The sequence below is a fragment of the Carassius carassius genome, chromosome 26 (assembly GCF_963082965.1).
Source record: "Carassius carassius chromosome 26, fCarCar2.1, whole genome shotgun sequence".
In the NCBI taxonomy this organism is placed as follows: domain Eukaryota; kingdom Metazoa; phylum Chordata; class Actinopteri; order Cypriniformes; family Cyprinidae; genus Carassius; species Carassius carassius.
In genome coordinates, this window is record NC_081780.1 from 24,678,103 (window position 1) to 24,692,004 (window position 13,902).

Here is a 13,902-nt window from a genome sequence, read left to right on the forward strand (position 1 = left end):
ATGTGCATTTCCACGTTATGTTACGTTATGTGTAAGGTACTTTGTGTTGTACGTTGCCATGACTTTCAAATGCACACAAAACTAAAGTGAAATTAATGTTCAATTAATTTGCTTGTTAACAATGTAAACTCATGAGGGAAGAAAAACCTAAAAGCATCTTCATATATCTTAAATCTAGAAGAGAAGCATTCTGTATGGAAGCTATACAAAAACAGTTTGTCCTGTATTCACAGGAATACGCCGTATGGCCACCTAGACCATACAAATAAAACATTAATAATTCTTTTTGCACAAATCATTGTTTGAATTGCGAATGTAGCCTCTCAAGGAAGGCTTTAAGACCTTGCAAAATACTCTGCCGCCTGAACGCTCCCACTTCACTCATGCTAAAGGCAATCCACGGAAGAGGATTAGGGCCATGCAAAAAAAAAAAAATCTTGAGAAAAAAGTGGTACATTTTGACAAAAGAAAAAATTAATAAAATGTTGAATAAACATTGAATTTTGAGGAAAAACTTGAGAATAAACACACTTGTTTTATGTTCATTTCATCTCATTGGACAGCATTAAACAGTGTCGAGAATAATGCACGGGGGAGAATTGTATTTTACGATCGACTGGGATCGAGCCTTTTCTTTTTTTGCCAAACTCCCTTTTCTTCCTTGTCTCATCAAATATCATATCGGAAAAGTCTAAGTCAATTGCTTAACAAGTGTTTAATAGTAATGTATTAATAAGGGATAGGCTGGGGATTTCCGGTAATGGTGTAACGAGACAGACGTGTTTGGTGACAGCTCTCTGAGATTGATGGAAAATACTCACCAAAACTTGATGATATATAATATATTAATAGATTAAGTTAAGCATTTGACTGGGGTTCAAAACATTAAAGGCCAAAAAGATGCAAAATATCTAAAGGAGACAAATCAATAACTGCGACAAAAGCTAGCAATGCAACCAAACAAGCAAGCACGAGCCCGGGTGGAACTAACAAAACCTTGAGTGCTATATTGGAAGCAATAGAAACGCTAAAATCCGAACTGAAGGTGAACAATGACAAACAAAGGAAGGACATTAATACTCTGCACCAGGAGATGGGTAATCAACTTGACAACCTGATGGAGGAAATGAGAGGCCTGACTGAAAGAATGGATGAAGTGGAGAATCGCGTGATACGTGTTGAGGACATGACAATGGATTTTACTGAAGAGCTGACTGAAAGCATTAAGCGACAGAGGACTGTACAAAACAAACTGACCGATCGCGAAGGAACAACATTCGCCTTTTCGAGGTAGGAGAAGGAGAGGAAAGGAAGTCGGTGATGCAATTCATGACGGATTTCCTCAAGCATGAGTTACCTTTTACAGCGGACTTGGACCTTAAAATTCAGCTAGCCCACAGAGTCTTCGCAGCCAAGCCCCGACCCCATAATAACCCGAGACAAATTGTAGTAAATTTCCAAGAATATACTACTAAAGAGCTAATCCTCAAAGAAGCGTGGAAAAAGGACGCATTCAGTCAAATGGGAAAAACATTTATTTTGGCCATGACTACGCAACTGAGATTGTCCAAAAACACATGGCCTATCAAGAGATTAAGATTCAAGATTCAAGATTCAAGATTTTTATTCCTCACATACGCAATTATATAGAGCATATATAACCAGCAGTGAAATGTGAGTCAGGTCCGATCCAAGGACAGTGCAATTGTTAAAGAATACAACACAAAAAATTTAAAAATATTCATTAATATAGCTATGAAATAAAAGTAAACAATAAAAATATGAGAATAAAATAGATGTATACTGTAGAATTAAGTAGAAAATAATGTGCATGAAAGTACACAGTATTCTTAAATATTAAGGTACCCAGGGATGTACAAGAAGCATTATACTATAGTCTTAAATATTAAGATACACAGAAATGTACAATAGGAAAATGTGCAAACACTTTCAGTATGTCGATGTGATGTAGTGAATGATGTATATCTTACTGATAAAGTGAATATTAAGTGGAGACATGAAGATGTTAAGAGGCTGCTTTTGAGTTTAGGATCCTGATGGCCTGGGGGAAAAACTCCTAAGTCTCTCGGTTTTAGCCATCTGGCTACAGAAGCACTTACCAGATGGCAGCAAAATGAAAAGATGGTTACTGGGGTGGATGGAGTCCTTGATGATCACTGTATCTAAACCAACAACATGTTTATTAAATCCTGTACCCACTAAATTACTGAAAGAGTTGTCACCTGTAGCCAAAGAACCTCTTCTCAATATCATTAACTCGTCGTTATCTTTAGGTCGCGTCCCAAAACCATTCAAGCTGGTGGTTATTAAGCCTCTTTTTAAGAAACCAAAACTAGATCCTAGTGAACTGGCAAATTATAGGCCTATTTCAAATATTCCATTTATGTCTAAAATTTTAGAAAAACTTGTGTCTGCTCAGTTGAGCTCCTTCCTGCAAAAAAATGATTTGTATGAAGAATTTCAGATCAAGGCTGCATCTCATTGCTAGTTTTACTTGATCTTAGTGTTCCTGTAGCTCAATTGGTAGAGCATTGCGCTATCAAGCGCAAGGTTTAGGGTTCGATTCCCCGGGAACACATGATAGGTAAAAAATTGATAGCCTGAATGCACTGTAAGTCGTTTTGGATAAAAGCGTCTGCTAAATGCATAAATTTATTTTTAATTTTAATTTAATCTTAGCGCTGCGTTCGACACCATAGATCATGACATACTCATAGATCGATTACAAACCTATACAGGCATTCAAGGGCAGGCTCTAAGATGGTTTAGATCCTACCTATCCGATCGCTACTATTTTGTTTATTTAAATGTGGAGTAATCTCATTTATCACCAGTAAAATATGGAGTGCAACAAGGATCCGTCCTAGGTCCCCTTCTATTTTCAATATACATGTTGCCCTTTGGTAATATTATTAGAAAATACAGGATTAGTTTCCACTGTTATGCTGATTATACCCAGCCATATATTTCAAAGAGACCAGATTCAACTTCTAAATTATCTAAGCTAACAGAGTGTGTTAAAAATTTTAAAGATTGGATGACCAATAATTTTCTCCTATTAAATTCGGATAAGACAGAGATATTAATTATTGGACCAAAAAACAGTACACAGAATCTTGTAGATTACAATTTGCAACTAGACGGATGCACTGCTACTTCCTCTACAGTCAAAAATCTGGGTGTTATATTAGACAACAACTTTTGAAAATCATATTTCCCATGTTACAAAAACTGTATTCTTCCATCTTAGAAACATTGCCAAGCTACGAAACATGTTATCTGTTTCTGATGCAGAAAAGCTAGTTCATGCATATATAACCTCTAGACTGGACTATTGTAATGCACTTCTAGGTGGTTGTCCTGCTTCTTCAATAAACAAGCTACGGGTAGTCCAAAATGCAGCAGCTAGAGTCCAGGTCCCCAATTTTACAGTCTTTGCACTGGCTACCTATTTAGTTCTGTATCAGTTACAAATTATCATTACTTACCTATAAGGCCCTAAATGGTTTAGCTCCTGCATACCTTACTAGCCCTCTACCACGTTACAATCCATCATGCTCCCTAAGGTCACAAAACGCTGGACTTTTTTTAGTTCCTAGGATAGCAAAGTCCACTAAAGGAGGTAGAGCCTTTTCACATTTGACTCCCAAACTCTGGAATAGCCTTCCTGATAATGTTTGGGGTTCAGACACACTCTCTCTGTTTAAATCTAGATTAAAAACGCATCTCTTTTGCCAAGAATTCAAATAATGTATCTGTAATATAATGTGAGTGTAGTTGCATCTGATCAAATACGCATTCTTAAGCTTGGGTTAACCGTTTAAAACCGAACGTGTCGGCGCCGACACAATTTACCATGCTGTATTAATGTTTTCATAACTCAGCAACCGTTTGCAATATGAAAAAAAAATCTAATTGCGTCTGATAGAAGACAGCTTGCGCTTTAAGACAATACACAGCTTAATACGGTAACTGCATGCTTTCCAGCAGCAAATCACAGTGGCTTTCGGGGAGAGGGGGAAGGGTGGAGTTGAAGCGGGAGATACGGAGCGCAGCAGGTTTGAAAGTTTGAGAGTGTGAAATATAAACAAAAATGAACAAAAACATGGCGAAAAAAGGTTTTACACAAGAGGAGGCGATTTATTTGATCTCTGATTACACCTGGGAAGAGGCTGAACATGATTCATCGGACCCGGAGTCCCCAGATGATGCTAACTCTGAATCAATAAACAGAACTAACAAATATCGCTACAAGTGTGACTGCATCATATAATAATTGCTGTTAATAATGTTCATCGTCTGGCTGACTATGTCTTGTATTAATTTTTTTAATTGTATTAAAAAAAATCCTGTCCTACGTGCAAAAACTGACAGTCCCCACTTATAAGCTACTACTAAATATTGAAGAAACTAAATTTTCTGTAAAGTTGCTTTGTAACGATTTGTTTCGTAAAAAGCGCCATACAAATAAACCTGAATTGAATTGAATTGAATGTGGGTAGTCCAAGTCAGGTCCTCGGAGATGTTTACACCAAGGTACTTGAAGCTGCTCACCCTCTTCACAGGGGTCCCACTGATCATAAGAGGAGTATAGGGCTGCTGCTGTCTCTTCCTGAAGTCCACAATCAGTTCTTTAGTTTTGCTCACATTCAGAGAGAGACAGTTGTCCTGGCACCATGATGTTTAGTTTCTCTACCTCTTCCAAGTATGCGGTCTCATTATTGTTGTGAATGAGGCCCAGAATCACAGTACCATCAGCAAATTTGAATATAGATGTGGAGCTGTGCGAAGACACGCAATCGTGTGTAGAGAGAGTGGAGCAGTAGACTTAAGACACAGCCCTGTGGGGCTCCTACGTTCAGGGTGATGGAGTTGGAGGTGTACTTGCCTACTTTCACCACTTGAGGTCTGCCCATGAGAAAATCAAGAATCCACTTGCAGAGTGAAGAATTCAGGCCGAGGTCCATGAGTTTGGAAGCTAGCTTTATGGGGACTATAGTATTGAACGCTCAGCTAAAGTCAATAAATAGCAGTCTTACATAGTTCCTGTTATTGCTGTCAATGTGCGTGAGGGAATAGTGCAGGATGTGAGATAAGGCATCAAGAGTGGATCTGTTGTGGCGATAAGAAAACTGAAGAGGGTCCAAAGTATCCGGGATGGAGGAGCAGATGTAGTTTTTAACCAGTCCCTCAAAGACCCTCGTGACTATTGATGTGAGGGCAACTGGATGATAGTCATTCAGACAAGAGGGTTTATTGTTCTTAGGCACAGGGATGATGACTGATTTTTTGAAGGAGGTGGGAACTACTGAGGTAGCAAGGGACTCATTAAAAATAGATGTAAACAAACCAGTGAGCTGATCAGCGCAGGACCTCAGAACACGACAAGAAATACCATCAGGTCCGGCTGCTTTCTTAAAGTTAATAATAATAATAATAAACTTTATTTTATAAATCACTTTTAAAGGCAACTTCTCAAAACGCTGTACACAAACAAGCAATACAAAGCTCAAACAATAAAAGTAACATCAACAATCAAATGCTAATTTAAAAGTCTTAAGTCTACCTTTAAAAATGTCATAGCCCTGTGCTTCCCTAAGATCAGGAGGCAGAGAATTCCAAAGGACAGGAGCATATGAAGAAAAAGCCCTGTCACCCATAGATCGTAAGTGTGTTTGAGGAACAACCAACAAGTTGGATTGTGAAGAACGCAGACTCCGAGTTGGGGCATAGGAAGTTAACAACTCAGATAAATAATAAGGGGCCAAGCTATGCAATGCTTTATATGTCAGCATCATAATTTTTAAATCTACTCTGAATCGGACTGGGAGTCAGTGTAAGGACTCCAAACTGGAGTGATGTGATTGCATAACCTGGACCCAGTCAATATCCTGGCGGCGAGTTTTGTACATATTGTAGTTTGTTAAGTGTGGATTTAGAGACTCCGGCTAGAAGGGCATTACAGTAATCTATCCTAGAGATGACAAAGGAATTTATCAGCTTTTCAGCTACTGAGAAATTTAGCATAGGATGTAATCTAGCTATATTTCTGAGGTGAAAAAGGGAAGATTTAACTGTACTCTGAACAAAAGAATCAAATGAAAGCCTACTATCAAAAATAACTCCAAGATTCCTCACTGTAGCTTGAGTAGCCGAGACAGAGCCTTCAATAGTCAAAGATAAGGAACCAGCTTTTGAAATTTGATGATGGGAACCAATAAGCATAACTTCAGTTTTACCACTATTCAGACACAAAAAATTTGTACTCATCCATTCCTTTATCTCAGACACACAGCCGGACAGAAAATCAACATCAAGATGTTCACCAGACTTTCAGTGTACGTATATAAATCTGCGTATCATCAGCATAAAAGTGATAATGGAGGCCAAGCGATCGCGACAACTTTCCAAGTGGTGCCAGATAAATATTAAAAAGCAGAGGGCCCAAGACTGTGCCCTGAGGAACCCCAGTGAAAACAGAGCCAATCTCAGACCTGAAACCGCCCATGGAAACGAACTGAGAACGGTCAGTAAAATAGGATTTAAACCACTTCAAAGCTGTCCCCAACACCAAAATCTTGTTCAAGGCGGACAAGTAATAGACTATGATCAACAGTATTAAAAGCTGCTCTTAAATCAAGAAGGATGAGAATGGAAATTACACCAGAGTCAGAAGCCATCAACAAATCATTGGTAACTGACCAAAGCCGTTTCAGTACTGTGGAATTTACGAAAAGCTGACTGAAGAGGATCAAACAGGTTATTAATTGCGAGATGGTTACGTAGATGAAAGGCAACAACACGCTCAATTATTTTTGCCATGAACGGAAGGTTGGAGATAGGTCGAAAATTCTTAAAATCCTCCAGAGTAGTATTTTCTTTTTTTGGTACTGGGGTCACAGCAGCAATCTTTAATGCTGCTGGAACCTCCCCCATCTGCAATGAATCATTCATAATACTAAGGACAGTAGGGCTCAAAACATCAAAGCAAGATTTAAATAAGCTTGAGGGAATAGGATCAAGCAAGCAAGTGGTAGATTTCATGCTTGATACCTCCCTTTTGAGACCCTCAGAATCAAGATGTGGAAAATTAGTGAGAAAACCAGTAAACCCAGATGAACAGAGAAGAAGAACAGAAGTTCACTCGCTTTAGAGCCCTCCGGACCTCATCCTCGAAAACGGTGATCACATGATCATCGCTGCTCTGACTGCTGCTTCCTGATGTGCTGATCGGCAGACTCGTGCTGTTTAGATTGCTTTCAAATCGGCCGTAGAAAGCCAGCGACAGATCTGCTCTCACCTCTGCAGAGGATTTGTTTCCAAAGGCACAGATCGTCCTTAGTCCTTGCCACATGCATCTGGAGTCATTGAGCTGGAAATGTGTCTCTATTTGTTCCCTGTATCTGTGTTTTGCAGCTCTTACTGCGCATTGGAGAGCATAGCTCAATGCTTTGTACTTGCTCATGCTCCCCAACAGAAGAATTGTAAGCAGCAGTGCATTTGTTTACTGCGGCACAGATTGTTCTGTCCACCCACGGTTTCTGATTTGAGAAGGTCCTTATAGATATTGTTTTAGTTGCTTGCTCTGGGGGATCTTGAACAAGCCTTTGTGTATATTCCAGTGTGAGGAAAATGGTGGCATGGTCCGATTTACCGTAAGCCGGTGGTGAGCAAGCTTTGTAGGCATTCTTAAACTGAGTGTAGCAATGATCCAGTGTGTTCGGTCCTCTGGTTGAACAGGATATATGTTGGTTAAAATAAGGTGTAACTTGCCTGTGGTTGGCTTTGTTAAAGTCCCCAGCGATGATAATAGCAGCGTAAGGATGTTTGTTGATGTTGCCGCTGAGCGCATCGTGAAGCTCAGACAAAGCCAAACCGGTGTCTTAAACGGAACTTATTCTGGCTCTAAGATCGTCCATCTTATTCTCCATAGATTGGACATTAGCGAGCAGAATGCTGAGGGCTGTGTGCTCTTTTCCTCGATCTGTTGTGGATCCCAACACGTTTCCCGCAGTGTTTCTTGATCCGACGCCTCAGGTGATTACTTAGGTGGCCATTGTTCATCTCGGCATTCCGAAACAGGTTAGTGAAGCGGTGTCCAATGTCCAAAAGTGTTCCTTTGTCGTAAGTGATCAGTTCAGAGGTTATGTGTGTAAAAAAGAGAAAGCAAAAGTAGGTAAAAAAAAATAAATAAAAAAACAATCTAAGCGGAGCGACCGGACTTGGCGGACTCGGACCATCTTGTTAGAAAAGTGCTGAAGAAAAAAGGTGTTTGTTTCCAAACACCCTACACAAGCATACAAATTCATTGGGATAGTAGCGTTGGAACATACAGCAGTGCACACAAAGCTGGGATGGAGTTGCGGAAGCGGAGCTTGGAAGTTGAGGTGCCGACAGCGGTTATGGAAGAAGTCGCTATGGAGACTCGACTACAGAAGTCCTTGGGATGGCAGCCGGAGGCTACTACTGCGCAAGAGGACAAAAGAGAAATTGATGGAGTTTCAGAGAAGCAGGAAAAAATGAAAAATGTTTGTGTCATTGACACAGAAAGGCCTCTGTAATTCACAGGACTGAAGGAGAGGCACCAGAGATGGAGTTAGGACGTTGGACACTTAGGATGGAAGTAGTTTCCAAACCTTACATAGAGTCTTCTCCTTATGGGAGATACTACTCTAGGCCTTCCAACGGGCCCAGTTCAGAGAGACATTTTTCCCTTTGAGTTGGAGTAACAGCAGTCACGTGCACACATAGACATGAAAGGGGGCACCGGCCCTTTTTATTCCTGGAGAGAAAGTGCCCTTTTTTCTGGGATGCTTTTTATTTTATTTTTGAAAAATAATATATATTTCTGTTTGCACACAGCTTCCCTGTCAAACAAATATATTTATTGAAATATAGTATCTAAATATCAGGTCAGGAGTTCTGAAGCGCTCCCTCTCCCTCTCCCCCGATTGTTAAACCCGATTGTATTGCTTCCGCTAAAGAAAATAGTCTGCTCCGTCTCTACGGTTAGAATCCTGTGAGTCCATAGCAACGCTCTGTTTTTCATGGCAACGGTCTGTTATACTCCGCACAGCGGTCTGTTGGCTATAACAGACCGCATTCTACATTGGAATTCAACCAAGCCATGTAATAAAATAAGTTAATAAAATAAGCATATATCACCACAAGGTGATATGCTTTAGTTATTTTGTTTATCCTATTTACCTGCATTTCCCTGTTAATTAGATGCAAATGTGCGCATTTTACAACCCAAATTCCGGAAAAGTTGGGACGTTTTTTAAATTTTAATAAAATGAAAACTAAAAGACTTTCAAATCACATGAGCCAATATTTTATTCACAATAGAACATAGATAACATAGCAAATGTTTAAACTGAGAAAGTTTACAATTTTATGCACAAAATGAGCTCATTTCAATTTTGATTTCTGCTACAGGTCTCAAAAAAGTTGGGACGGGGCATGTTTACCATGGTGTAGCATCTCCTTTTCTTTTCAAAACAGTTTGAAGACGTCTGGGCATTGAGGCTATGAGTTGCTGGAGTTTTGCTGTTGGAATTTGGTCCCATTCTTGCCTTATATAGATTTCCAGCTGCTGAAGAGTTCGTGGTCGTCTTTGACGTATTTTTCGTTTAATGATGCGCCAAATGTTCTCTATAGGTGAAAGATCTGGACTGCAGGCAGGCCAGGTTAGCACCCGGACTCTTCTACGACGAAGCCATGCTGTTGTTATAGCTGCAGTATGTGGTTTTGCATTGTCCTGCTGAAATAAACAAGGCCTTCCCTGAAATAGACGTTGTTTGGAGGGAAGCATATGTTGCTCTAAAACCTTTATATACCTTTCAGCATTCACAGAGCCTTCCAAAACATGCAAGCTGCCCATACCGTATGCACTTATGCACCCCCATACCATCAGAGATGCTGGCTTTTGAACTGAACGCTGATAACATGCTGGAAGGTCTCCCTCCTCTTTAGCCCGGAGGACACGGCGTCCGTGATTTCCAACAAGAATGTCAAATTTGGACTCGTCTGACCATAAAACACTATTCCACTTTGAAATAGACCATTTTAAATGAGCCTTGGCCCACAGGACACGACGGCGCTTCTGGACCATGTTCACATATGGCTTCCTTTTTTCATGATAGAGCTTTAGTTGGCATCTGCTGATGGCACGGCGGATTGTGTTTACCGACAGTGGTTTCTGAAAGTATTCCTGGGCCCATTTAGTAATGTCATTGACACAATCATGCCGATGAGTGATGCAGTGTCGTCTGAGAGCCCGAAGACCACGGGCATCCAATAAAGGTCTCCGGCCTTGTTCCTTATGCACAGAGATTTCTCCAGTTTCTCTGAATCTTTTGATGATGTTATGCACTGTAGATGATGAGATTTGCAAAGCCTTTGCAATTTGACGTTGAGGAACATTGTTTTTAAAGTTTTCCACAATTTTTTTACGCAGTCTTTCACAGATTGGAGAGCCTCTGCCCATCTTTACTTCTGAGAGACTCTGCTTCTCTAAGACAAAGCTTTTATAGCTAATCATGTTACAGACCTGATATCAATTAACTTAATTAATCACTAGATGTTCTCCCAGCTGAATCTTTTCAAAACTGCTTGCTTTTTTAGCCATTTGTTGCCCCCGTGCCAACTTTTTTGAGACCTGTAGCAGGCATTACATTTTAAATGAGCTAATTAAGTGGATAAAAGTGTAAAATTTCTCAGTTTAAACATTTGCTACGTCATCTATGTTCTATTGTGAATAAAATATTGGCTCATGTGATTTGAAATTCCTTTAGTTTTCATTTTATTAAAATTTAAAAAACGTCCCAACTTTTCTGGAATTCGGGTTGTAACTAGTTGACGCCTAATTTGCATAAAAACGTCCCCAGTTATTGACTTACATCAAGAGTCTTTCCCCCTGAAATTTAGAAATCTAAATTGGTGAATTTAGAAGAAATCTACAGATGCAAACAGATGGAGGATACACTCTAAAAAATGTAGTAAATCTGAGTAACTGCATCTGGTACATTAATAAATAAAACTGAGTAGAAATAAGTTAACATTACACTTTAAAAATAACAATATTTATAAATTAACTATTTAAGCAATTTAACTTTTTTTATTTCCTCGAAACCTTTATAAAATAGTATTCCATACCACCACAACTACATACATGACATTGGCTTTTATTGAATTTTTACTCAATTATTTTGGTAAGTTTAATTTTAAAGTGTTATGTATTCTGATAACACCAAAATAATTAAAACGATGTAGTGCCTTGTGCAAAAATAAACAAATTATTAGTAAAACACGCACCTCTGTTTGATGCAGTTATTTAGGTTATTCTAAATATGAAGAGTTCAGATGAAAAATCCTCTAAGTGCCATCTGAAATTTCCTTCAAGAATGATCATTTTTATCAAACTTGTATGTTTATGTTCACTTATTTCACATTACTGGCAATGAAAATTACCTATTATTTGTCATTTAAGTTAAATTACTGAACTTAAATACGAGCTTGAAAAAAAAAGCTCATAAGAAAATTTCAGATGGCATTTAGAGGCTTTTGCATCTGAACTCTTCATATATACTTGAAACTAAGAGCATAGAAAATGTTTTCAAAACATGCACATTGTGGAATGGTTTCCTTTGCTGCTCTATAAACCTGGTGAATACTAAGGAGACCATGGTTTCTGTGAACTGATTATTTTGTAGACATCTTTTGAAAATGAAACAATTGCGTGAGTTTGAGGAAGATAAAATTAATTAACTTTTTAAATTATTTTTTTTAAAGGAAGTCAGAGTTGCGTTAATATATATATATATATATATATATATATATATATATATATATATATATACTTTTATGTTTAAAAAAAAAAAAAACCTAATTATGAGAAGTGCCCTTTATTTCACTTGAGCCCCTGCCCCTCAAAATGTCTGTGCACGTCCCTGAGTAACAGGTATCACCTGTATCATTGTTCTTGTTTATTTTATTGTTTAAACTCTTTTGTTTTCGTTAATAGTTCCTGTTCACTTGTGGGGTCTACAGTAATAATTTACTCAGGGTGTGAGTGGGTCATCTATCTGAAAATTGAGACAATAAATGTAAATGGCGCAGCACCCCATCACTCTCCTTCTTGGTCAAATAGCCCTTGATGCCTTCAGTGTGACTCTACAATTTTCATAGTCATGAAAATAAAGAAAACTCTTTGAATGAGAAGGTGTGTCCAAACTTTTGGTCTGTACTGTATATAGATCAGAGAGGATCCAGGGCTGCTTGTCTCCAAAAATTTGATTGATGAGGCCATCTGTTCTGGACACCTGTTTGTACACCCCCCTCCCCTCCCAGTACAGCCAGTGCCCTTAATATGAACTTATGAACCCAAGGAGGAATTTCGGAGGGGGGAGAAGTTGTGGGAAGTTTTTTAAACTTTGAAAAGGGGCGAAATCATGAAAATGGTGTAAGGGAAGATTTTATTAAGGTTTTAAATAAACAGTGTATTTCAAGAAAAAGGTTATAAACGCATAGCAGCAATGGAAACAATGTAATGATCGTTTTCGTAGTTGGAAAAGTGTAAAAACGTTGTTAAAGTTGTTACAAATGAAATAAAACTAGGTTACTGGTTATTTATCTGATACAACCAAACGAGTCAAAACTATCAGATATGTTTTCGTTAAGCAATATGTGAAAAAGATGTGAGAGCTTGTAGCATTACAATTTAAAAATGGTGTTTTGTTACCAGTTAGAAAATAAAGAAAACTAGGTAATAGAGTTTTAGCATTTGTACCTTACCTCAAACTGAAAAAAAGAAACGAATGTAAAGCAGCGATACAAACCAGAAAAGTAGGAGTTTTGTCACGATGTTAGAGAAAAGTTAAAACAAAAGAAAAAAGATGGTAGACATTACGCGGATCTAAAATAAAATACACCAGACCCCGTCTTTAAAACACCAGCACAAGATACTTGTCAAAACTATGTTGTACTTTACCACTAACTAAAATTTTACTGACAAGAGTTAAAAGAAAAAAAAAGATCTCACAGCAAAGTGTTATGACGTCTCCGGTAACGTTAGCTCGACTCAAAAAAAAAAAAAAAAGAAGCGAACGTAAAGCAATGTTATAAACCAAGAAAGTAGGCGTTTGTCAGGTCGGGTGAAAAGTTAAAACAAAAGAAAAAAAGGTAACTTAGGCATTTATGCTGATCTCAAAGAAAATACATCGGACCCGTCTTTAAAACACCAGCACAAGATACTTGTCAAATCTATGCAGTACTTTACCACTAACTACAATTTTAAAAAGCGAGACTGTTAGACGAAAAAAAAAAAAAAAAAAAAAGATCCTCCGGCAGAGTTGTGAAGCATCCGTAAAACAACCTACCACCACCGCAAACACAGTTAGAATGAGGCTCGGGAATGCTCCGGAAAAAAACCACGCCTCCAGCGCTAGAGAGGGCAGGGCAGGAGGCGTGATAGCAGCATCAAATTGGCTGTAACAAGTGTATAAAAAGAGGGTTTTGTTGAAGCTAATTTATCCGTACCTAGTTGTAAAATACGAACGGTGTTTTTTGTGAATTGGAAAAAATTGGAGAGCTATTCTGTAACAATGGCCACGACATCATCACCTAAAACTCCTGAGAAGAGTGTTGAGTTAGCTATGGAACAGCTAATGCTGGCCCCGAGGAAGATAAAACATGGGCCGTGTCTGGCCAATTTCCTCCACGAACCTTTGGGCAATGTTAAGCGTGAGTTTCATCTATCCGGTAATCGTATTTGCAGTTACGATTTTGACAAGTGCAACCGCGAGGTCAGACTGAGCACCGTGGACAGCGATGAAAGGGTCACGTATGACACAGCCGAGGATCCTGATCTGTTTTTCACAG

General features: G+C 38.7%; 1 long non-coding RNA gene across 1 annotated transcript in view; it reads right to left on the reverse strand.

Annotated features, from left to right (window-relative positions):
- LOC132106209 (uncharacterized) overlaps positions 1–13,902 on the reverse strand; it is a 64,417-nt gene that overhangs the window by 998 nt on the left and 49,517 nt on the right. The gene's annotated exons all lie outside the window — the stretch shown is intronic.